The sequence below is a fragment of the Cyanistes caeruleus genome, chromosome 2 (assembly GCF_971803275.1).
Source record: "Cyanistes caeruleus chromosome 2, bCyaCae1.hap1.1, whole genome shotgun sequence".
NCBI lineage: Eukaryota > Metazoa > Chordata > Aves > Passeriformes > Paridae > Cyanistes > Cyanistes caeruleus.
The window spans coordinates 82,590,220-82,614,833 of record NC_141702.1 but is presented as its reverse complement, the minus strand read 5'-3'; the positions used below and the strand labels follow the sequence as shown (position 1 = coordinate 82,614,833).

General features: G+C 45.1%; 1 long non-coding RNA gene across 1 annotated transcript; it reads left to right on the top strand.

Moving 5' to 3' along the window:
- The first annotated feature begins 8,021 nt into the window (after positions 1–8,021).
- LOC111927561 (uncharacterized) lies at positions 8,022–13,407 on the top strand. Its single transcript, XR_015283581.1, has 5 exons — positions 8,022–8,660; positions 8,828–8,943; positions 9,262–9,471; positions 9,573–9,898; positions 10,977–13,407. It is a non-coding gene; the product is annotated as an uncharacterized LOC111927561 (long non-coding RNA).
- Positions 13,408–24,614: the final 11,207 nt, after the last annotated feature.

Sequence of the window (24,614 nt, the reverse complement as noted above, 5' to 3'; positions counted from 1 at the left end):
AGGAAATTAAGGTTGTCTTCACTCATCTGCCTTCCTTGGCAGCTGAATCACGCTGTCTCCTCCAGTAAGCACAACCTTTCCATGGCACTAGCAATATCCCTGGTGCAACCACCATGCTCTACCAGCCATGAAGCAGATTGACTGTATCAATTTCTTTTGATACAGTGACATGTTTTGAAAAAAACTGGGAAAACTTACAGGCACAAAAGCCTCCTTTTCAATTTTGAAACTCCTGGAAAGAACTGGCTGAGAACAAATGTTTTGAATTTGGTTTGGGTTTGGTAATCAACTGGGCAGTTTTAAAAAAATATGGTTAGCACCTGTAAAAAGTTGAGGGATGAGAAGTAGTGAGAAGTAAGAAATACTGTGGAATAAAATAGTACATTTGTGGAGTTGATGAGTTTTGCCATCCAGAAGTACTGTGGATTCTAGCTCCCAGCTTCTTCTTTGAAGGTATTTTACAAATCTCCCCGAGGACCAGGTTGAGAAGCTAAAAAGCAATTTCTGTGGAGAAAGCCAGCTAGGTGCTTATGTCCCTCGACCAGTTGCCATCAATAATCTATCTGGGGCTGTACTGCTTGCTCAGCAGCATCCACAGTTCCCAGGAGGATGGTTGTTGCAGTGGGGAAACATACTACATGCTGCTAGCTGGGAAATGGGGTGTACGAATAAACGCACATATGTGTGTTCATCTGCATCCATGTCCAATCCACAGATGGTAGCTGCTTCCCATACCCAAGGAACCTTTCAAACATCTAGCATTCCCTACTTTTCTGGCTCTTCTACAACTGCTCCTGAAGACAAGTGCTCTGCAGACACTGAGGAGAAGGCAGCAATATTTTTTTTTTACTGCAGCATGGCAACCTAAGCAAAATGTGATAATAAGGGTTTCCAAAACCAAGGCACACTGGGATGTAGTACACTGTAACTCTCTGGGGTGATCTGGCTCCTTTTTGAAGAGTAGGAGGAGTAAGAAAGGGGAGTAGACTTAGGCAACAATAAAGAGCAATGCTGGAGGGATTTTCTACATGGCCACTTATGAAGCTCTTAGCCTTTGTCTTTTACCTCTCCTTTTTGTCTATAGGGGAGTGCGCATCCATAATAATCCTGAGAGTGAGGTGGCTCTGCAACTTGGTGTTCCATGGGTTAAACATTCCTTTCCTGCGAAGAGGAGCCTCTAGATATGTCTAAAACACTACAGTGTCACAGGAGTTCACCAGGAAAGGATGCAGGCCACTGGTCCCTTCATTTGCAGAGACATGTGAATGGGCAGCATGACCCACACAGTTCTTCTGCGCAGGATGTGCTGTCAATACAGACTCCATCATGCCCTGCTCTGGTTTGCTCAGATGGTTTGAGGGTGTGCAATGAGAACTGTCAGAGCAGAGTCTCTTAAGTTTCTGCTTTACTGGGAGTCACCTGAGCTTCTTTAATAAGGGTCTCCTAGTGATTCAAGGCTGACACATCATGAACTGGCAGAGATGATTTTGAAGTTGCTGCAGGGTACTGTGTAGGGTACTGTGACAAATGGAAGCACAGCTTGCTCCCGCAATTAGAGATTCATGACTCATATAATAATTTAGGTAGGCACTTCTAGGGGTCATCTGGTCCAAGCCTTTACTCAAAGCATGGCAAATCTTTATGTTAGATCCACCTTCAGAGCTAGATCTAGTTGCTCAGGGCTTTGTCCAGTTGAAGATCTCCAGGGCTGGACATTACACAATCTCTGAATATCATGTTCCAGTGTTTGACCATCCTCATTGTGCAAAAATGTTTCCTAATATCTAATTATATATTCTCTTGCTACAATTTGTTCTGTTGCTTCTTGTTCTTCTGCTGTACACCTTCAGAAAAGTCTCAATTTTCTATATAATTTGTAATTAGGTATTTGAAGAGATAATGTCTGGGAACAGAAAATCACTTTTGGCTTTTTTTCCATGTGAAGAGGAGTCCAGGAGAAGCAGTATCAGAGTATACAACCTTGAAATGTTTTCATGCTGCTCAGAGATGCACCTGCCACTGAGATCAGAACAAACCAAATGATTGTTACATGTTATGTGGAGTAAAAATTATTCTCAGGAAAAAGGTACGATCTGATCTATCCTGGAGGATTGAGTTACTTGGATAGTCCAATGCCTTTTCCTGGTCTGTGCATAAGAGAAGGCAAGATAGAGAGGAAAGGCAGCTCTGGGGAAGTTAGTGATACAGGATGGGAGGAGTTGATAAAGAAAAGAATCAGAAATCCATGTCTTTTAAACACTACTCTTCTGAACAGGTATTCCTCTGCTGGATGTGCAGCCTATCCATGCTTTTGGGCGTGCCACCATACACAAGCTGAATGGTTTCTCTTCTGCAGGGCACAACAGCCTTTACTGTCTAGCAATGACTGAATATTTTATGTTGCTGTTTACCCAGGGGTTCTGAAGATTCCCAGGGTAGTTCTGAAAAAGCTGAAAGAGGGGGCCAAAGTGTCTTGTCATGTCTGGGAACTTGTACAAGCAACATAGGAGGGGACAAATTTGTCAAAGCTAGAAAGAATATTGTGTGGTAATATGTGCTTTTTCATAGTGGTGACTCTCCTCCAGCCATAACAGCTTCACAAGGAATCAGAAGTGAAGGAGGAAGCCCAAGGGGGACTGTGAGCCTTCCAAGCAGCCCAGGTGATCTGTGTTATGTAGTTAAGGGCTGGCATTGCATTGAGGGGGCTTACTTCTTGACTGGTATAAATCATCACAGCCTCTCTGGAGGCTTTGGAACTGTGCTGGCTTATCCTGAGAAAGGGGCCCATGATATCCAGGCTCAGGCTGCATGATGTAGGTTTGTCCTCTTTACATGCAAGAGGTATCCTAAGAGTCTAGGACAATACGGATTACACTAAGGAATTTCTAGCTGGTGAGTGGAGGAGCTCACCTAAATTAAAACAAGTCCTGTATGTCCTGCCTAAAAATCAGTAGCACTCCAGCTGGACACTGCCAGGCTCACTGCCCTAGGAGAGCAGTAGCTATCTGTACTCTGGCTAGGCTAGGGAGCCAAGCAACAGCATTTGATGGGAAGAAAAAGTATCCTCTTTCTTGGGAGGCTTTTCTCACAGTATTGAGGCCTATCTGTTATGAGGAAGAAAAACTGCTATGGAAAAATAACAATAGTGTTCAAAAAAATCTTGAATTCAACTTTACACAAAATGAGGGGCTCATAAACCTTGGCTTTACTTTAGAGTCAATGAAAATATATGAACATCCAGAGGAATACTCAGGTCAACTAAAATCTGTCTTGCTTTTTGTAGAGGTGTGTGTTTGCTCCTGTGACAGGGAGGGGAGAAGGTGCTTACTAGAGCTCTGTACCCCAGGCACAGTATCCCAGTAAAATCACATGGGAGGAGCATTCCCTAGTAGAGGTCAGCTGGCATGACAGTGCCTGAGTTTTGCAGAAAGGCCAGAGCTCCAGCCTCCATGTCAGAGTGAAGGAGACCAGACAGTAATGAAAAGATCATGACTGTAAAATTAGCATGGAGTGGATACTCCTGACATAGTGTGTTGGAATGTTGGCAAAATCTCAAGGAAAAATTAGAATGGAAAGAAAAGTTAGAGAAAAGGACCATGAGAATAAGCAAAAGACTAGAGCAGAGCACTGGTAAACGTTTGGACTAGAACAATGGCTGGAACATGGGTGGACTATAGAAGGATTTAGGCCAAGCTCTGACTTGCAAACAAAATTCACGTTTGGATTTGACCCTGTTGATTGTCATGGGTGCTGCTGAGTTTACAGTTTTCCTCACTGAGGAAGGAACATGTAGCAACGAGAGCAGTGGGGTCAGGGGTGCCTTTGCACTTCTGGCTTGGCAGATTTTCCTCTCTGTGGACTTTTCTCAGCCTCTGGGAAAGTCCATTGTTGCTACAGCCTCATTTACTGTAGCTTTCCTCCTAATTCTCATTCATGCTCAGAAGGGTGCAAAATTTGCAGTCAATCAGAGGGACTTTGACAGTGGAGTTTTTCAAAGATAATTAAAACCTGGAATCGCCTACATGTTTATTTTTATTTTTATGAAATATGCTGGGATTAGTCCAGATTGTATATCAGGAATGGTTTCTACTGCTTTTCTTCACTTTAATGGCACCAGTTCTTTTTCCCCCTCAGATTCTTCCATTTGCTGCAAAATATATTAGGAGAGAGAATTCCCTTCCATGCCATTTGCTCTCTCAGGGTTGCCAGAGCATAAGCATTATTGATACAAATCCTTCTTCTCCTTAGTCCAGCTACCATTTAAAAATGTTATTTTATTATAACACCTTTGCATTAAACAGGAATGTTCAAAGCCACTTCTCAGGTGCTGTAAACACACTCCTGATTTGGGGCAGTCAGCAGGTTCAGCAGCACATTTGCAAGCAACAGCATTTGATGGGAAGCTCCCATTGTTCACACTGAGCTCTCCTGCGCAGCTGTGGTGCAAAAGCCTGGCACAGATGCACTACAGCATGTGGCAAGCCGCAGCACCCGACACCAGCAGAGTGGTCCGAGGCTTTGCACTGTGACTGCAAACCTACCTGTAGAAAAACGTGACAGAGTGAAACAGAGACTGGTCAGGGCAGAGAATGGTGATGGTGGTAAGGTTAACTCAGGGGAGGGGAGACTGTGGAAGAGGTGAAGACTTATGGAGTACTTAAAGGGAGCTAAGAGAACATGTGACAGTCCAATATGGCAATTATAAAACAAAAATGATAAGCTGGGAGGAACCAGACTGACAAACAGTTCAGGAGATGTGGGGGATCCTTCACTGGTTTCAAGAAGAAATGTCTTGGTCAAAGTGAAAGAGAAGAAAGGACAATGAAAAGAAGTGAAAGAAGAAGAAAAAGGAGGATGAAAGAAAGATTTTGTTCAGTGTTGCAAAGGCCTGGGGCAGATCCACTGGGATAGAAGAGGGAGATGCATATAAGTAAGAGGAGAAGGATAAGTGAACAAGAGATTGATAAGTATAGGCTGTTGACCACAGTGCAGTCACAGCTATGGCTGCAGTGAAGCATGGGTGCATCCAGGGTAGATTTAAATTACTGGTATTACCATGTAAGTAGTACCACATCATTATTCATGGTGTGGCTGCAGCAGCAAGGGGTGTCAACAGTCCTGAAGACAGGCAAATTAGCTTTATAAGCTGAAAAAATAATTTTTGGGAAGAGAAACCAACTCCATGAGTTGCTGCACAGGGGGGCAGCAACAGAACACAATCACAGCACAGATTTTTTTCTGCTCAGAGTGGATGAAATACAGGTCTTCATTCCCCTCTTTTGTCTTCCATGGGCCCTGTCCCTTCTAACCAGCAGCTACTCTTTCCCAGTGCAGGACCAGTATCTGCAGTACCAGTATCCACCTGGGGCACCATTGCCTTCAAGGGCTTTCAGGTGGTCCATGAATGACAGCTCTTTGCCTGCAGTGACGCAAGGCTTCAGTACTTGTGGAGCAAAGGGGTTGGAATAACTTCTCCCTCCTCAATGAAAATTAAATGCAAGAGCCCTCCATGCCCTCCCTACATGCAAAGTTCTGGCCTATTAACTGGGATGAAGGGATAGAGGGTTTTTAAAGCAGAGGAGAAACATATCTTTGTGTCTGCTTGCAACTTTGTAAGAGGAAATGTTACCATGGCAATGGGTGGTCTTTACTGAGAAGTGGAGTGAGCTACAAGTCTTAGTGTGAGGAGAAGGAGGGAGTGATGCTAAAGTGGGGCAGCTTGAAAGTCTTGTGGGAAGGGAGAGAAGGGGCGGACTGTAGTGCAGGGCAGAGAGGTGGTGTTCAGAGAACCACCTTTGTCAAAATGGCTGTGATAGCAAGCCTGACATCTGGCATGGCTGCCCCACAGTGCAGGCTCTCTATTAAACTGCTATAAGATGGGCACCTCTAAACCGAGCCCACATATTTCTACTGAGATCATCACCTGTGTCAAAAGACAAGGCACTGCAATTAGCCCCGAGGCCTCCTGCTTGACTGAAAGCCCTCACCTGGATGCGCCCATTCTGCTCTCCCCCCTCCCCACCCTTGAGACTTCTGGTGTTTCAGCAGGAGCCCTGTTGCCCAGCTCAAGATGGCCACACTGTGTGGCCACCAGAGTCTGGTCAGCTGGCAGTGCAGGCCTGCTGCCTGGTTTGGAGCCAGAAAGGTACTCCAGCCCCACAGAGAACTACCACTGACTACCCAGTCCGGCACGGGAAAGGTCTCCTCCCCATTTCTCACACGATGCCGATGGGAGAGGAGTTTCCTTGGTCTCCTGTTTTTTGCAAGGGGAGGGGCTGAGTAGCCAGGGCTGTGCGTGCCTGGAACACTCAGACTTGTGCGGGAGGTTGGGAGGAGAGGGAACAAAGAGCCGGGACTGACTGTGCGGCACCACCAGCCTTCTCGCCACCTCTGCCCCTGCAGCCTGGGGCGGGCCATGTCCCTTCAATTCCAGGCCACCGCTTGCCCCAGCGTCTCTGCCCTCGGCAGCTGTGCGGCTCCGCAGGCTGGACGGACGCGGGCAGGGTTACAAAGAGCGCCGGGGCCCCCGGCTCCGACCCAGGCCGCGGAGGGCGCGGCGGTCCCTGGCGGCCCCGGCGCGGTGCCCTTGCCGAGGGGCAGCGCTGGGCCCCGGCCCGGCCCGGCTCCAGGCCGGGGTAGGGGCCCTGCCCGCGGCCCGCACGGAGCCCCTGCAGCCGGCAGGTGGCAGGGCAGCCCCGCGCCTCGGCCCGGCCCGGCCCGGCCCGGCCCGGCCCGGCCGCCCAGCCCGCTGCGGACCTTCCCGGGCGCGGAAAAGCCTTTGTGTTCCCCACGCCGGCAGAGCACAGCGCCTGCCCCCGGCAGCAAGAGCGGCCGCGGAGAGGAGGCTCCCGCTCCCGGGGTACACCGGTTTCCCATGTGGGAGTGGGGCTGCGGCTGCTGCTCGGTCTTATCCACAGCTGCTGTAGGGTGTGATGGGCATTTTTATTATTATTATTATTAATGGCAGCTCGTTCGCGCTGAGGTTATATTACAGCCCCATTGTGCGAGGCTCCGCACAAGGCGGTCAGAGACAGTCTGTACCCGGGAACGGGCAGTCAGAACAGAGAAACGCAGCAGAGAGGGTAGGCAGGAACAAACGCCGCTCAGGGAGGCTAAGGATTTTTTTTACCCTGCTTCATCCAACAGGCCAGGGGCAGAAAATGGGGTTTGTAGGCTGCCACGGGCCCTCTCATCCTTTGGACCTTACAGTCCTCTTGTGCAAGTGGAATAAATAACCTGTGGCTGCCTAGTTTTTGGTGGTTCAGCATTTGTAAGTGCTGACCCCTTACAAATTTAGTTTACCCCTTGGTTAAAGCTAAACCTGCCTTCTCTTTCCCTAGCTATTTAACAGAGGTATGGGCAGCTGAGAGCTCATGCCAGCGTGCTGGGTGTCGTGAAGGTAATTATTAATCCCGGGGGCTCCTCGCCAGCCCTGCTCCCTGCCCTGCTGGCATCAAGGGATCGCTGCCCACCTGCCTGCCGAGACTCGCCCTCCCCAGGCCAGGCTCGGCTCAGGCCAGGGCGGGCAGCCCCACAGGCAGCAGCTCACTAGGCTGCCTGCCAAGGGGAGAGGAGGACCACTCCAAGCAGCTGAACTTTTCACTCCAGTTTACAGACGGATTTCCAGAGATACTTGAGAGAGGGGAGGGGATAGGAAGCAAGATTTGTAGGGGGAGCAGCCTGGCCTTTTTCAATTCAGCTGCAGAGTTAGTTAACAAAGTTACAGGTTCTCAGTCTCTTTTTCTCTTTCTTGCCAGCTCTTTTTTTTTTTTTTTTTTCTTTTTTTTTCCTCCTTCCTCAATATAAATACCCTGGGGCGGTTTCTTTTCTTTTTGGTATGAATGTGATGATCTTTCAGGGCTGTGATTGGCTCCGCGGCTTGTCATCGGGGACACACCTCCTGGCGTGGGGCCATCGCCTCCCCCTCTTGTGAAAGCTCCTTGTAACAAGTGAGCGTAATTACATCAGTTACTCACTAGAGCACAGACCTGCTTTAAATTTTGGCCTCTTGGAGACAGCGAGAAGCTGAAGGACTAGAAAATGCAGTTTGAAAGGCCTGTAACACTATGACCCATACAAGTCATGCTGTGCTTTTCCCTTCTCAGGAATTAAGGTTCTCAGCCACACGTGAGGAGGAGTGAATATCTGTACTAGTAATGGAAATGGCTACCTGTTAGGACAACAGATCTGCCGTACCTGAGAAGGATTTATGCTTTTTCAAAGCCTTGCCCACTAAAAAATATCATATCAGGTCCCTTTTGAATTGAGATTTGGTGTAAATTAATCATAAAATACCACACTTTCAAGGGCACCAAAAACTAAGAGCTTAGGGTGAGAGCTGCATGGGCTGAGGGTGATCCCTTAAAAAGAGCAGAGCCAACCAAACAAAGGCATCTGTGTGCCAAAAGAAAATGCATTTCACCCAGCAGCAAGATCCTAGAAGACAGATAGGACCTAGTGGGGGAAGAAAGTGACCCTACAGAGCAGCATTCCTGTCCAGGTGCAGGACAGGAGGCTGATGCATTTCTGACAGATCAGGAGAGAAGCGTGCAGTGCTCTTGTGAGCTTATTCGAGAAAGGACTGAAAGTCCTCTGCAGAAAGAAAGTGCTGTGGTGGGAGCATCTTTGCTGTGCTCCAGGGGCCCAGATCCTCTATTGAGGTAAATAGGTGTAGCATGAAGGAAGCCAGTGCTCTCGCCAAAAACTTATGCCATGTTGGCATGGCAGAGGCTGGCTGATAAGGAGAAAAATTTCTGCACGGGAAAGAAAGGAAGCAGTGCTCTGAGTGTAGGAGAGGACTCACGTCTTATACCCTTTTGTCCTGTAGGGATGTGACCCTGATGTGTGGCACAGATGCTGCTGCAGCTTGGTGAGTTGGAAGGATGCAGATGAGGTGTAGGAGAATGTAAACCATGCATCTGGCTGGGAGGGCCGAATCCTCAGGTACAGATGTTCACAGAGTGTCAGAACTGCTTTTCTGACATAGGACAGACCCAAGCTTTTTAAAATGTATTTGCAAAAATTATGCAAGGAGAGACATTTACACCCTTGTCCCCTCCAGCTATTCTCTAGCATGCAGATGTTTGCTCAGACCAGATCCAGCCCTGCATCTGGATCAGGCAGAGCAAAACTTGAACTGACTCTCACATTGTTTGTTCAGTGGACTGAATATGATTGTAGCCTTTTATCCCTGTCTGTCCCTTTCAACTCTCTGCCCTCTGTGAAAATAAAAATAACCTTCTGCTTTCTATCCTGCATTAGAGAAACTTCTTCCTGAAAATGTCATGAAAACTGATGTGCCCCTATGAAAAATGTGGATTTTGATGATTCAGCATTTTCCCATGGAAGATAAAGCTCTTTTGTTCCTCTGACCAGCTCCCAGCAAACGGCTCAAGGGCATGTGTTTCATGCTTCCTCCCAGGAACCTGTTCCTGAAGCTGCTGAGAAACTTCCTAGGTTGTGGCCCACTCAGTAGGTGTCATTGGATCAGACAGTCTAAAAACTAGCAGAGTTCTTTGTTCTTACAGACCTGAAAACATGAAAAATAGTACTTATGTTTTCTGTGGTATCAGGTGTTCTCTGATTGCATGAGCTTCAGTGGGACCTGGGTGCTGCCTGATTTTGGGAAGAGCTCTCAGTAGAAGTGGCTCTGCCCTGTCTCTGAGCTGAAGCTGTGGAAAGGAAGGAGCAATGTATCACAGGAGCCAAACTGGAGGCATGAAAGGGACAGCAGGTTTCCACTTCTGAAGGATACTTCTGAAAATACTTGAGATTTGGGTATCTGAAACGGAAAATACCTTTACTGAGATGTGAGAGCTACAGGGACCTAACACCTTTGCAAGAGATGCCTGTCTACACCAAGGACCAGGGAACTGAGACACAGAGGACAGTGTTTAAGGTATGAAGCTGGATTTCTGGTACAGGAGGAGCAGGCAGAACAGAAGGAGGTTGGTACTGGGACAGATGTGTTAGCAGGCCACAGGTACTTCCATGTTCCCAGATGTCATATCCAACTTCATGGTGACCTCTGGCCCAGAGTGAAAATGAGGACTCAAAGGATATTTGATCATTTCCCTTTTCTGTATGCAACTGTGAAGCCACCTTTCTTTTCAGGTGGATCAAGATTTTATCCTTACTGCTATTACCATGCCTAACATTCCTTTTGAGAAACCATTGTAGTGAAATTCTTTAATGAGTCTGAAATTCAGAGATGGGTAGAGCAAAATAATAATGCTAGCCATAATAATAAATAACAGCCCCATTTTAATTTGCATCTCACAAAACAACAACCCAGTCCAAATTCTCATCTGCCGTGGAGATAAAGAGTGCGATTTACTCTGTCAGCTATGGAGAACAGACACACGACAAGACAGTTACCTCCGGCCATAAACAAACTGGAGTGGCTTTGTCTTTTAACAGGCTCCCTTCTCATCTCCTATGGAATGCTACTTTCTGCCTCATGTAACCCTCTGGACAACTCCACTGACCTATATTGTTTTAATAAATTTGAGCAGTTTGAGCTAAAGACCCTTCAATTTTCTGATGTTGTTGCCACTTCACAGGGCTCCCTTTCTTGCTCTGCTCTGCAAGGTTCCATAGCTAGTATCCTGGGAGAAGCTAAATAAACAGCTTCCAAGTTCCAACACAACCAGTATGTGTCAAACTTCCTTTTGAATGTTAGCCTTGGAGGTGAGAAGGAAAAACTGAGTTGACTAGGAAAATGTATAACCTTTCAGAAACAGTTCTTTATTACCTTCCTTATCACCCCTTTAAGGTCATAAAGATTATGCCAAAGAAGCTATTAAGTTTTCCAGGATTGCAAAATATTTTATCAATGATAAAGATGAAGCATGCCGTTCCACTTTTCAATTTTTTGCTTTATATTTCCTTTTATGTTTGGGGATTTGATCTTAATCTTCTGTCCGTACCTTTCTGTTTCTGTCCTGATTGGAGGCATGGTTAATTGTTTCTTGTAGCCAGAAGCCTGCACTGAATTGCAAACAGAAGACCTCTCAGGCATTCAAAAAAAAAGAAAAAAAAGAGAGTGAACCTGGAAACTAAAAATGTGAACACCATGATTCCTTTACAGGCTCAGCTTCAGATTTTTCTCTCTGTCATGGCTCTTGAGATGTATATAAAATTTCTGAACAGCAATGACTGACAGCAGTGTTCCAGCAGTGACAGCAAACTGCCTTCTCTACTCGGGTTAATTTAGGAGCTGGATATATTCTCCCACCTAAAATCATCTGTGAAAACTCGACTCCAGAACATCTCTAGCAGCTAAATACTGGAGTCTGGGCTGAAAGGGCTGCACACTGGTCTCCACCAGGTTACCCTAGGGATGAAATAGGGATCAAATGTCGTATGATGCTGAGATTCCGTTCCTCACACGCCACAGTGAGGAGCAGATTAGTGTCCTGCTCATAATGCATCCCCTCCAAATCCTTCACTGGAGAAGGATATCCAGAGCTTTGGAGAAATGCTGAAAAGAGGCTCATGAGAGGCCCAATTCTTCATACTGAACTGGAAAATGTTATGAGTGGATTGCAAAGCTCTACTGAATATCGAGTTAATCCAAGATTTACGTGCCATAAGCCTCCAGAAATTAGGCTGTGGTGGGCTTTAGTTAAAGTAGTGTTAGCTAACCTTTTAAGAAAGCCTGTTTTCCTTCCCTGTACAGCCTTTCAGATAGGCCATGCTTTCCTGAAGCAACAGATCCTCAGCTGGCATAACACAGATTCATCTCCCTGAAGCCAGTGAAGCTGGAGGTTAGGAGCATCTGACCCCAAAACAATTCCTCTTAATGGTGACATGTTTGTTGCCACCAGGCAAGATGACAGACCGAGTGCTGGTGATGGAAGAGTAGCAGACAGGCTACCGGCTCAAAGATTGTCCATTTGTGTCTCCCATGGCATTTAGTACAAAGAGAGGCAGAAGCAGGAAGATGAGACTCTTCAATGAAGTTGGCATGAAGAAGAAGAGGCAAGTCTTGCTCAAGCTATGTTAGAGTGGAAAAATCTTTTATCAGGAAGTACCAAGTATAAATCACGAACAGATACTGCTTGGTTGAGACCAATTCTGAAAGAAGACAGTAGCCAATTAATTAATGCCAACTGGCAATAAAACAGAAGAGTATCACAACATTTATGTGTCAGCCTTTTTCACAGTGTACCGCAGAGAGGGGCTGCCCCTTTCCCACTTGATTAGACTACTTTCCTAGGGTGGCCAAAGAGGCCAGGAGTGCAGGATCTTCAAGGTGGTGTTTCAGGTGCCTTTCCAGTCCAAGCAGGCATATCAGCATCTATTTTATGCTCTGTTCATGTTGACTAGGGTCTTCCTCCAGTCTCACAACCAGTATAGAAAGACTTCCTTTGTGATTGTAACAAGAAAAACAGGCTGGGTGGGAGAGGATAAAAAAAACCAAGGTGACATGACTTCTCTGACAGCTCTGTCTGGGGAATACTTGTAATTCCCAGGTGGAAACTTTGTCTCTGGGGCAGTGATTTGTGGTGCTGAAGCCACCCACAGTCTCCTAGTGGCAGCTTAAGGTAGGCTGGTCACTGTGTAGGAAATGCAAGTTCCATCCTGCATCCATTCTTAACATCCATTGTAGATGACTTATGATAACAATGGTGGACTTGAAAAAAATTTAAGAATTAAAAGTTCAATATATTTCATCTCTTTTGAAATAGAGCTATTTAAATGTGGAACAATGGCCATCTGTATTTGCATGCTTATTATATTTGATAAAAAGTATCTCTTTGTCTTGATTATATTTTTAAATATCGAGTTACACGTTTCCTGCCAAAACATTTCAGAAAGCTGGACCAAAACACTGCCTAAGCACCTGGAACAAAAACTTGATAAATTATAAATCAACTTTTGAGACCAATTTCTCTTCCATGAGTAGAAGATGACTAGTTATTCCATTTCAGTTTATTCAATAACTTAAATTCAGTGACTTGCTTGTTCAAACTTAAGAAACTTAATGAAGTTTGAAAAAAAACAGGCAAGCTTGTTTTTCTTCTCTGACCTATGAGGAAAAGTGAGGATGAGCAAACAAGATGCAGCAGATCTACAATGCTGGGGTATATGGTATCTTTGAACAACCTGTTTAACCCACTAGACACTGATACAACTTCTTTGTTTAATATTAATTTTTATTTTGTGTTTTTCAATTAGGGTGGTTTATATAAACAATAGAGTTTAATATAAATGTTTTTAGAGATTTTTTTAAATGGATTCAAATTCATTCCAGTTGCAGCCTGATATGAATCACTTCTAAAGATAAAGTCATCCTATAACAAATTAAAAATACATAATTCACCATTTCCCAGCATAGAAGATTGTAATAATCAAGATCTAATAAAAGCATGTAAAGCTGTAAATAAATATGTATAGATAAAACTGTCTGCTGGTAACAGTAATTTAGTAGATAGACTGTATGTGGTTTTAAGTCAACAGAGTCTTTCTGCTTACAGCCTGATGACTATCAGCCTTTCTTCATGGAAAATAATTCAAATGATCAATAGAAAAGAAGGTTTTATTTAATCTGTTCACTGAAGCTCATATTTATCAGTTTCAGTCGAGTTTCCTTGTAGTTACTAGATGGGTGTGGTTTTATGTGCCCAATGTTTCAATTTCAGGCTGTTCTCTGTGAAGTTAAAGTCAAAGCTTCCTGAACTCCATCAGATTTTCCCCATCAGTTTTCCCAGGAGTTTGGGACCAGCTTTCAGTGGTCTGGATCTGTGACTACTCAGCTGCTAAAAATCAACCCCTCATGCAATTCCTTATGGATAGCTTCTGTTGTTGCCTGATGTGTTCCATTTACAGCAGAGGAGCGAAGAAAAAAGATGCTCTGATGATAACATATGCTAACAGTTTGTATTGTCCCTGCCTATGCTGCACCTCTATTTCAAGCTTCTGTCTGTTTACCAGATCTTTCCTGTCTCAAAAGTGACTTTAGATTGTCATCAAAGCCTTTGTCAGTACCTGTGATGAGGCAAAAGGCAACAGCGGGTGAACTCAAACAGAAGTCACAATTTGAAAAGTAAAGGCAGAGTGAGCAGGTCTAGTCTGAGGCTGTAGGATGATGTTGTGAAACTGTGAAAACTGGCATCATTTCATTGAAGAATAAGAAGAAAGAATTAAGATAATTTATTGCAATACAGCTAGAAGTGTCAGTCACTTGCTAGGAGCTTTTCTTCTGTGTCCCCATCCTTCATTTCTGTCCCATCATGTCCCATCCTATCCTTTTCTTCTGGGTACCACTGGAACTTAAAACTCCTCTTCCTGCCTCCAGTGCCCAGCACAGAGCTGTGCTGTGCAGGAATTGCTGGACCATCTCTGTGCAGAGCTGCAGTCTCTCTCCTTGTGTGAACTCTCTCAGCCCCCAGTGTGCATCACTGTGCCCTCCAGGCATCTGCTAGGAGTAAGGCAGAAGGTGAGTGGTAGTGTCAGACTCATGAGGCAAAAGCAGGCAGTGAGCAGAGAAACTTGGTGCTGTATCATATCCATTCTCAGCTATTTCCGAGTGCAGACAGTTCCCCTGGTGCAAGGTACACACTGCATATTTGCATCTCCTACCTATCTACTGATCAGCCCATCCATGTCATGAATCAGCTCCTCCATGAGGGAGAGGCCTCTGGAGAGACATGTGCGAGCTGTTTAACACATTTATTGCTGTGTGTTTAGCCTGTTTGTTAAACTAGTAATGGCAGAGTTCATGTTCACTCCATCAGGGAAATCCCTGTTCCATGTCCCTGGCAAACATGTGCAACCAGATGTCCAGCTGGGATCCAAAATGACCCAAACCTGTCATCCCTGAACCAGCTTCTGTTTTTCAGCCCTCCCCACCAGTTTACAGTTCCTGTTCTTGAGCTCCTTCCTCAGACTATAGATGCCTATCAGCATAACTGGAATTCATGGCATGACCTTTGATTCCTTCTGTCCTCATGCCAGACTCCAGCAGGGCTCTGTTATCAGATACTAAAGTCTATTAAAACATGAAGTGCATGCACAAATTTACCCAGGCGGGTATGCTGGCATCCTTGCCTGATAGTTCCACCTTCACAGGGGAGCACAGGCATCTCTCTGCCTCCTTAGAGCCGCCAGAGCCTCTCTTTACATAAGGAAAATATGTTGGCACAAAGGCAGACGATTACACATGCTTCTGCTATTTTCTCTTTCTGAGGGTAAATGCTTGGTCACATGCCATGATGTCATCTTTGACACCACATGCTGGTGGTGTGAGAAGCAAAGATGGTGTTCTCATCCGCTCTCAGGCTGAACCTGCAGCGAGCCTTCACCCCTCGGGCCCAAAGATCTGTCCTCATTATCCTCCTTCTAACTCAAGGCAGCATTTTCCCAGGTGGAGGCACAGATAAGAGGTATGACTTGCCCTGTGAAGGCCATGGCAAAGCTGGGGACAGAAGCCAGGCCTCGGGAGTAGCAGTGCTATTATTCTGCTGTTCTGCCGTGCCACATGTGGTTTCATGACACATCTAAGTTCTTCCAAACAATTTTGTCTTGTGTTCAGTCACCACAGTCATCAGCAGGGCTGCTGCCTGAGCCCTTTTACACCTCAGGTTATGACCCTTCTTGGCTTGACCTGTTAGAAGAGCTCCAAAATTGGCAGTATGGGGAGGTGAGGGGCTGGTTGACCTCCTTCTTTCCTGAGTAGATTGTCAAAGTTTGGGTCCTATTCCAGGCCCAGTCTCTGCACAGTCTGTAACCAGAGCAAATCTGGCACAGGCAGCAGGACTCCCGCAGCGCACTGTGGTCATGTGTATACAGCAAGATGTCTCTTCACCAATAGTTGATGGGACACAGAGACTGCTCCCCGTCTGAGTACTTTCTGAGATGCCTCCTAGGACCACTTGAGCCACAAAATTAATTCTCATTTCCTCTGAGATCTTGGCTCAGTGCTCCTGGCTGGTTCCTCATGCTGCATTACACTTGTGTGAGGGCCAAACTCACCATCAGCCACCTTGACCTGCCGTCATTTCACTTATTGCTCTGAGTGAAAACTGTCCCATCTTGTTGTTCTGGATACATTGTGCAAAATTTTCCTGCCTCTGTCTGGTTTCGCACATGCTGGCTTGTGGCACGTATTTTGGATTTGGGCACTCTAGCTGCAGGCAAACTCTGTTCTCCTTCGGCAGCATGCTGGGTTTGTTAGAGGTATTAGGAAATGTTCCATGGTGGGTGGAAGCATATAGTATATCTGAGATAGTTGTTGTGGCTGTAAGAGGTAGCTCTGAGCTGGCTCATGCAGCCTCTCCTGCTTGGGGTATTCTCTCTGCTGTGTGCAGCAATGCTGCTGCAACTCACCCATTCACCTACACTGGCACTGCAACTACCACACCATCTCCACAAACTGGAGTGTCTCAGCTGATCCAAGGAAATTTTAATTGAACCACCTTTGCCCACTGTGAGCAGGTGCCAGTTTGTCAAGCCTTGGTGATGTTAGCTAGCACTAGGGAATGCAGTGCATTCACATGCGTGCTTTCCATGGGACTGTAAGAATCCTTCCCACTAAATGATTATACATATGCCTTTGCAATCCTTAAATGGAGGAAGTGCCTTTTTTTGTGCATAACACACCATGAAGTCATCATGGAAGCTTCTTCTCCCTTGCCCCAATGTCTCTCAGCTCATCACACAGCAGAAGTTTTGCACGTGAGAGGAATGGGATGTGGCCAAGAGCAGACTTAGTAAGTTGAGCTTTGGACAGGCAAAGTTTGATGCCAGACTCACAGATGTAGGGAGCTTCCTATTAAGTCTCCTCCCAGACAGACTCCAGACAGTGTGGCATGGGGCAAGAGACAGATTTGGTATTAGTCAGATTTTAGGCATTTTTGAGCAGTGCAGGTTAAAACCAAACACCTAGAAGGGATGAGCCTTCAGCTCTTCCATGATGTGCTTTGGCCCTGGTACAGGCAGGCAGCTGCATTTAGAGTTAGCTTCAACCTGAGGTCTCCAAACATAGTCCTGCAAAAAGTACATCAAACAATGCTCTGCAGCAGCACAATGTGTTTCCTGTTGTTCTCACTCTGGTAGTGTGTGCTGTTCTCACACACAGCTTCACACTCCTTGGTTATACATTAGCAACAACACATTCTTTAGCTGAAGTTTGAGTTGGACATAGATGGAAGTCTGATACTACAAAGTATGGTTGGGGAGAAAGAAAACATCACTCAGGGTCAAATATTTTCTGATCTGGGGTTAGTAGGCAGAACATGTGACAAAGCACTGAGTACTGTAATTGATGAGTATTTATTGGGTACCAGGAAAAGGGCTACAGGCATAGGTAGAACAGGAAGGGGCTGCTTTGGTGTGGGCTCAAAAGAGCTGATAAATTGGGGGCTGAATAAATAAGGTCCTTCACTCTTGACTTCGAGCCACACCCTCCAAATCTATGCTGTACTCAGAAAGCCCCAGTCATTCAGAAAGCCTGCACTTCTCTCCTATGGTCACCAAAGCCAATCCATTGGGCCGTATAGCACTCTTGACTGGAGACAGGGAAGCTGGGACATTACCTACAATAACCGGCTGTTCATACCAGCCATTCCTGCTCCAAAAGAAGAGTGCCACAATTGCCTGTTTGAAGGCTGGCCTTTTGTCCAGCCCCTCTCTTTTCCTATGTGATCCACCTGAGTGGTACACACTGCAGAGTATTATGCTGCTTGGAGAAAGGACTTTATCACGTAGCAGCTTTGGACAACTTCCCACAACTCCCATGCCATCTTTTACTCATGACCTAGCCATTACATGCATCCTGATAAAAATCCTGTGTTTAATTCAGTTGGATCTGGGTTGAATCTCATGCCTTAAAAAATTATTCCCCATCCATGTGCAAAACCACTTTATCTCTGAGGCAAAGAAGAAACTAAGAGTAATACCAATACAAACGTATCCCAAGATTAATGCAAACCTATCACCAAGGAAATTTGATTTTTAATAATTCAAAATTGCATATGGGAAATGCAAGGTGGGAAGAGAGGAGGGGCGAGTACAGCCAAAATGGATCCAGGCTGAGAGCTATGTCTCTCTCACCAGCTGTGTTTGGTCACTGACAGCTCAATCTAAATCTTACCATAGGAAGGGTGCAGGGCGGATGGTGGCAGATCACTCTGTCTTCCTTATTATCTTGCAAGATCACAGTGCCAGTTTTACTAAAGCACGAGAGGACAGGTTGTTGAAGAGTATTAGCTCTTTCCCTCCCTTCCCCTTTTTCTCTCACTTTCATGCTTTGTGGAGCAGCCATGCTGTGATCTTAGGCCTGATATCTGTAGTCTGCTTGCATCCCTCTTTTATGAGGATGCTTGTCCTGGGGAGGGAGGTGGAGGCAGAACTGGCCACTAAAAGGGTTGTGCTGACAAATGCCTTTGGACATTCACCAGATGTCTCCTTTTCTTTCATTTACTTGTTGTTTCATAAAGCCCTTTTACTCTCCTGAATCACTTGCATGTGGAAGAACGGGAGAGGCAGAGCTATACAGGAGGCTGTACCAGCCTCCTGAATCTTGCAGACTAGAAATGAGGTATGGACTCCTTCTTGGTCTCTGCCTTTTTGATTACATGTGGATCACAAGGGCCATGGCACTTTCAGCACACTGATTTGATTTGTTGCCATCTCAGAGAGGTCTGCTCAAGAGACAGCAGTTGGTAGACTTTGTCCAAAGAGACTCATGAAACTTCATCTGAGCCCCAGCCTGTTTAAGACAGTGAAGATGAACTTGTCTCAGATGTAGCAAAATTAAGAAATTTGCTAAAGGTCATAGAAAAAGTGCAACAGAAGCAGGACCAGATGTAGGACCTTCACTGCAGGAAGAGACAATAGTTGGGCAATTATTTCTAGGGAGAAGATGCCAAACATTGACATATAAATGTCCCTTGCGGGACATCCTCTTACAGAGTCTCTTGGCCAGCCCTGGAAAATTAGGGCAGGACAAGAACACAGTTATGGTCTTATTTATCAAACCAGCCAAAGACTGCACAGGCCAAATCTTGTCCTGCCTTGTTCAGGTAGGTTGGTGCAAATGTTTCTTGGGTGAAACCAGTGTTTCAGCTACTAGAGTTTAATGTCTTGGTCTAGCAGACTGGCAGGGAAAAAGATGCACATTTGGACAAATCTAATAACTGTGCCGTGGTGAGAGTTCATTTAGATTGTCTTAGAGGTACAAGTGGTTTATGTTCAGGATTAGGCACAAGTCTTTCTGAAATCCACTACTTCCAAACCTTTAGTGCTAGCTCCCCTGTACAAAACGCAGTGTAAAATTACTCAAGCACAGCAGCTGAGTAATTTTACTGATGAAGCAACAACAATTTTTCCCAGTACTTCCACACAGTTGTTTTGTCAGTGGGAGGTATGATTTTAGGAGCATTAACATGAATAAACAATGCCCGATGTCATCTGCATTTATTGGGCCTGCTTCCCTCCAAATTTTTGACATGACCTTTGATAAGAGAATGGCTTGCTGGAATGACCATAGATTGCTAGGAGCTCCTGTGAGACAAGCCCTTATCAAAAGCTGAGCACAGCCGTGATCAGCATGGAGTGCCAGTCCAAATTTACCCAAGCTGCTATGTTGGCATGAGTCCCTAAGTTATCAGCTTCATGGACTTTTATCTTCCCCAGTGAAATGAAGGCATCACGGACTCTCCTCTTAGCTGCCACTAGTCTGCTTGACACCACAGAAATATGTCCGAGTGTTAACGTGCTCACCTTCCCAACCCATGCATCAAGCTTTCCACCACAAAAACCTCAGGGAAGATATGTTTAAAATATGTGTTTCCCAAGTGCATCTCTGTTTACTTGTCAGTGATTATTCAAGGAGGTGTTTTTGGCCTCTCCTCTCCCATTCTTTAGTTCTCAACCTAACAAGGACTGTATTCTTGTCATAGTATTAGGCAAGGAAGGAGAAGCAGAAATGGCTTCCCAGGGCCAGCTGGCACTGTGCCATGTGATTGTTGTAAAATGGGAATGTAATAATTGTAATAATATGATTCTTGCTCAGTTTGAACCTCTCCTGAGACAGTCTTTTTATTTGAGAGGTGGAGAGAGAAGGATCTCTGTCTGACTATGTTTTCTCAGTCTGCCATTCCAGTTGTCTCTCTTTATCCTTCCAACCTTGCCTGTGGCAAACCAGGTGCACCTTTGTAAAGGTTGCACCCTGATGCACACTGCAGCTGCATGGAGAAGGCCCCCAAAATATTCTCTGAGCACCAGAGGGGCTTCTGAATGCCTGATCTGCTTTTCACAATTCTCAGTGTTATCTGATGTCTGCACTGTGGATGGTTTTGTGTCTGCAAGAAGGCGCTGGAGCACCAGGGCAGTGCGTATGAGTGGAGAGTAGTGGCTCAGCACCAAGTGCTCCCCTCTAGCTTTCCTGCCTGTCTGGTTGTTAGGAAGTAGAAGGGAACTCAGTCATTAATAACCCTTGCAGTTTTTTGGCCTCTGTGCTGAGCCTGTCCATGAGAGACCAATTATAACTGTGCTGCGGCCAGAAACTTCAGCTAAATGGCCAACATTCTGGGATTCTAAGAAATTCTGTGGAAGATTTTCTTTGTGGAGAGGATGAGAAAAAGGAGGATTTTCTTGGACACATGGTAGTCTGTGAGTGAGGCCAGGATTTCATACAAAGAAGCGCGCTGTGGCTGGCGCCCTGTGCAGAGAGCCAGCAGGAGCCTGCATGTCTCTTCAGACAGGGCCAGCTTTCCCCACTGGGGATGAATGTCACCCTCCAGCCATCTCCATAGGACTCCACTTCCCTGCTCTTTCCACCACACACCAATGGATCCCTTGGGAGAAGCTGAGAAGAGCCTGGACTGATGCCAAGACCCTGGATGGGGCAACCTTTTGCCTCTTTTTTTGAGTCATTGGGTCCCCTGGAGAGGGAAATCCTATCCTAGGCAAATCTGCACTGTATGTTTGTACCCATTTAACCCATAATGGAAATGATTGCATTTCATGAATGCATGGGTGTTCTCACCACTCCAAGATCTAAAATTTACATTTCCAAAGAAAAAATGCTGACTAAAATGATTATAAAATATATTAATGTGAAGAAGAAAAAAAAGTAAATCTCTTCATCAAGGGGTTTATCCCTGAGCACATGACAGGTTTGGAGAGCAATCCAGGGAGGGAGTGTGTGAAAAAGGCTTTAAGACAGCTGAAGGTTTTAAGTGTGTAACTGTTTTCCAGGAGTTAATCCCAGCTCCAGGAGCACTTTGCAGACACACATTAGGAGTTTTTCTTCATTCAGGTCTCTGTGCAGCAGGGGATCTGTCCTCTGCTACAGTACATGTCACACTTTTTGCTGTGGAGTGATAGGTCAGGTGAAAATGTCCTGCATATTTAGTGAATCAGAGAAGGGGTAGGAGTGTGTTCTGTTCTCTGCCAGGGCACTGCAGTACTGACATTTCCTTACCCAGCAGTTGTATGTATAAATGTGGAGGGTTTGGCAAGTGTTAAACTTCTTTTTTCTTACCTGTGGTTGGGCATTAGAACAGGCCCCAGGGAAGTGTTTAAGCACCAAATGTCAAAATGTCAAATGTCAGAGTTCAAGAAGCATTTGGACAATGTTCTTAGGCACACGGTGTGACTCTTGGGAATGGTCCCATCCAGGCCCAGGAGTTGGACTTATGGGTACATTCCATCTGAGCATATCCTGTCATTCTGTGATTCTGTGTGATTCAGTGATGTATATACATACCAACAAAAGCTGGGAATGGCCAGAAGGCACACATCTGGGCTGGTGCTGGTCATGTGAGATTGGGATTGCAGTAATAATAGGAAAGAGCTGAACCTTGTGCCATAAACCCTCCTGGGAAAGTGTGTGTGGAGACGTGTCAGCTTTGGCCATTCTCTGAGCAGACCATAACTACCCCTTGTCAGTTTTGACAAGGTACTTTTGACTCCTTGTCAGGAGATTAAGAATAGGAACCTACTAAGTGGTCCCAAAATGTCAGTGTTATTCCAGGCACAGGAGTAACTGGAAAAGAAATGCTGCTTTCCCTGTTGTTAGAAATGTCTCCTGTGCTAGCTGTGTACCAGTCACAGGACTAAAATTAAAGAAGTGACCATTTTTAGGCTGATAGGACCAAAAAAAAAATTAAATGGCAAAGTTTAAAATAAAAGGCATATGGCTTCAAACATACTCAGGACTCACTGGGAGGCCTGCACTCTACACTGAGACAAGATTATTTTGAGAATCTGGCCACTTTGTCCACGGGTCATCACTAACAACATTTCCTTGGTAAGCAGGTGTATTGTTGAATTATAAGAGTAGGTCCTAGAGAGAGAATCTCACCTTTATAGTAGTTCTATTTAAACAGTGTAGCGTTAAAAAATGCTGTGTTGTTTATTCTGGAGCAAGGCAGTTCTTTGTAAAAGCAGCTCAGGAAGCTGATGTTTGTCATCAAACATGAGTATGCTCCTCCTGCTTGCCTTGGCCTTTGTCCTTCACTGGTCCATATCTGAAAGGCACCTAAGCCTATGTGGGTTCCTATTCACTGAGAATGTGGAGGAGGATGTCAAACCCTATGAACTCCTGTCAGATGGAGAAAAAAATGTTCTTCATACCCTATTACAACAGGTAACACTAATGAGAAGGGATGGGATTTCTAGAGTGACATATTAATACTGAAGCAAAAGGCTGGAAATGGGTGTTGAGAGACACTCAAGAAGGTTTATCAAAGCTGTTTCTTCTTTCTCTCCCTGATTGCTGTTTTGCTTAGTGTGAGTAGGCTTTGGTATCCTTCCACACCTCTCCTTCAGTCTCTGCCTCAGGCATTTGTACCTAGATAAATCTAATCTCTACAAGCTTCATGCTCTTGGCCACAGTCCATACTGGTGTCCACTCCTCTGTGATGATGGCCTGGATTATTTGTGGTTGGCCGGAGTGGAGCTGTGCTCTCCAAACCCCACAGTACAGTGCCAGAATCACATAGTCATGGCAACTCTGAGAACACAACTCAAACCCTAATCCCATTATAATGGCTCAATGTACTTTACTCAAACTTTTAATAAGGTAACATGTACCTGAATAACTAGATTACCTCCTCATGATCATGATCCTGCTCTTGGAGATAACTGGAGAACTATGATAACATAATCTGATTTGAATGGCCTCTGCAGGCACCACCAGCTATTGATATCAAGTTAGGAGAATGAAGATGAATGGTCCAGAGGAATATTAAATTACACAGTTTCCTTCCCAAAGGTAATAGCCTGATGAGTAACAAACTTTCTTTCCCTCCTTTTGCTGTCACCATCTCTGTTTCCAGGGATTTTTATTCAGTTACTTTCATTTTTCTATTCAGCAACTGTCTGGAGATAGACGGACACTCCCTGTTTCTGGAAGCCACCACTGCTGAATCAGAATCAGCTGGTTGTGTTGGAATATAGAGCTAATACCCAGAGAGAAACCTGTGCTCTGCAGAGCCTGACTTCACAAGACTGTGAGCAAGAGTGTCAAGAGACAAGCTCTCAAGAGTCTGCCTTGTTCTGTATATGCAACTGCTCCCCACCCCTAGCAAAGAGCTTCAGCACAGAGACAAAGAAGAGCTTTCTTTTGATAAGCAACATTTCTCACTCCACCCTCTGCAACTAAACGTGCTCAGCTTGACTAGGACTTCCCTCCCAATCTTGAAGCTTCACCTCTGTTCTCCTGAATTGTCTTTATCCATCAGCATCACAAGAGCATTGCTATGGTATTTAGAGTCTACCTCTGCTTTAGAGGCAAGGGCATTATCTTTCTCCGTGTCATCATGCAGGAGTGCACAGCTTTGGGAAGTGACAAGCAGTATGTTTCTTCATGGTCTTTTAAGTATTAGGTATATATATTGATGGTCTTCTACTTTTTGAGGTGAAATATTTACATCCTCTATGATACACAAAAGAATTCACTGACAAATGATGACTCACTACCCAAAATCTTTTACTGAATCTCAATCTTTTTTCCAGAAGCAGTTTATGCCATTCTCTTCCCAGCATGTGAGACATGGTATTTCTTGCTCCTATAAGTTCTAGTGAACCGTTATTTTCATTAGCAGTAGACAGATGGGGTTTTGAACACCAGTATTACTCTCCTTTACCAGTCTCATCCCACTTCTATTTTTCCTTCTCACTGGCTTCTAAGCAAGCACTTTAAAATGTGAATTTCCTAGACAATTGCCTTATGGAAGGAATCTGATCTCCATAACTGCCAGCAATAGTAATCCAGCTCTCAGGGCTAAAGACATTCCAAGCTTTTACTTGAACACAAAACAAAATAAAAAATCACTCTGTAGCAGGTGGGACTGAAATACTTATATTGACATAACACAAGTAGGGAAGAACAAGGTGTACTGGAAAGAGAAGTGGTCAAAGAGGGGAGAAAGAAGTTGTTTTTAGTGGACAATGTTCTGAGAGCTGGGGTCATTTAAAACTGTATGAGCCCACAGACTACAGAGCAGATTGGGGGAACTATGTATCTTTTAGATACTGGGGGGACTTACCTATCTTACTGGAATGTGATGAATTAAATGTAAACAATTTAGCCATCATCAATACTGTGTGTTTCCATCAAAATCTTACCTAGGGACACACACTTTGCTTCCTAAATTGTG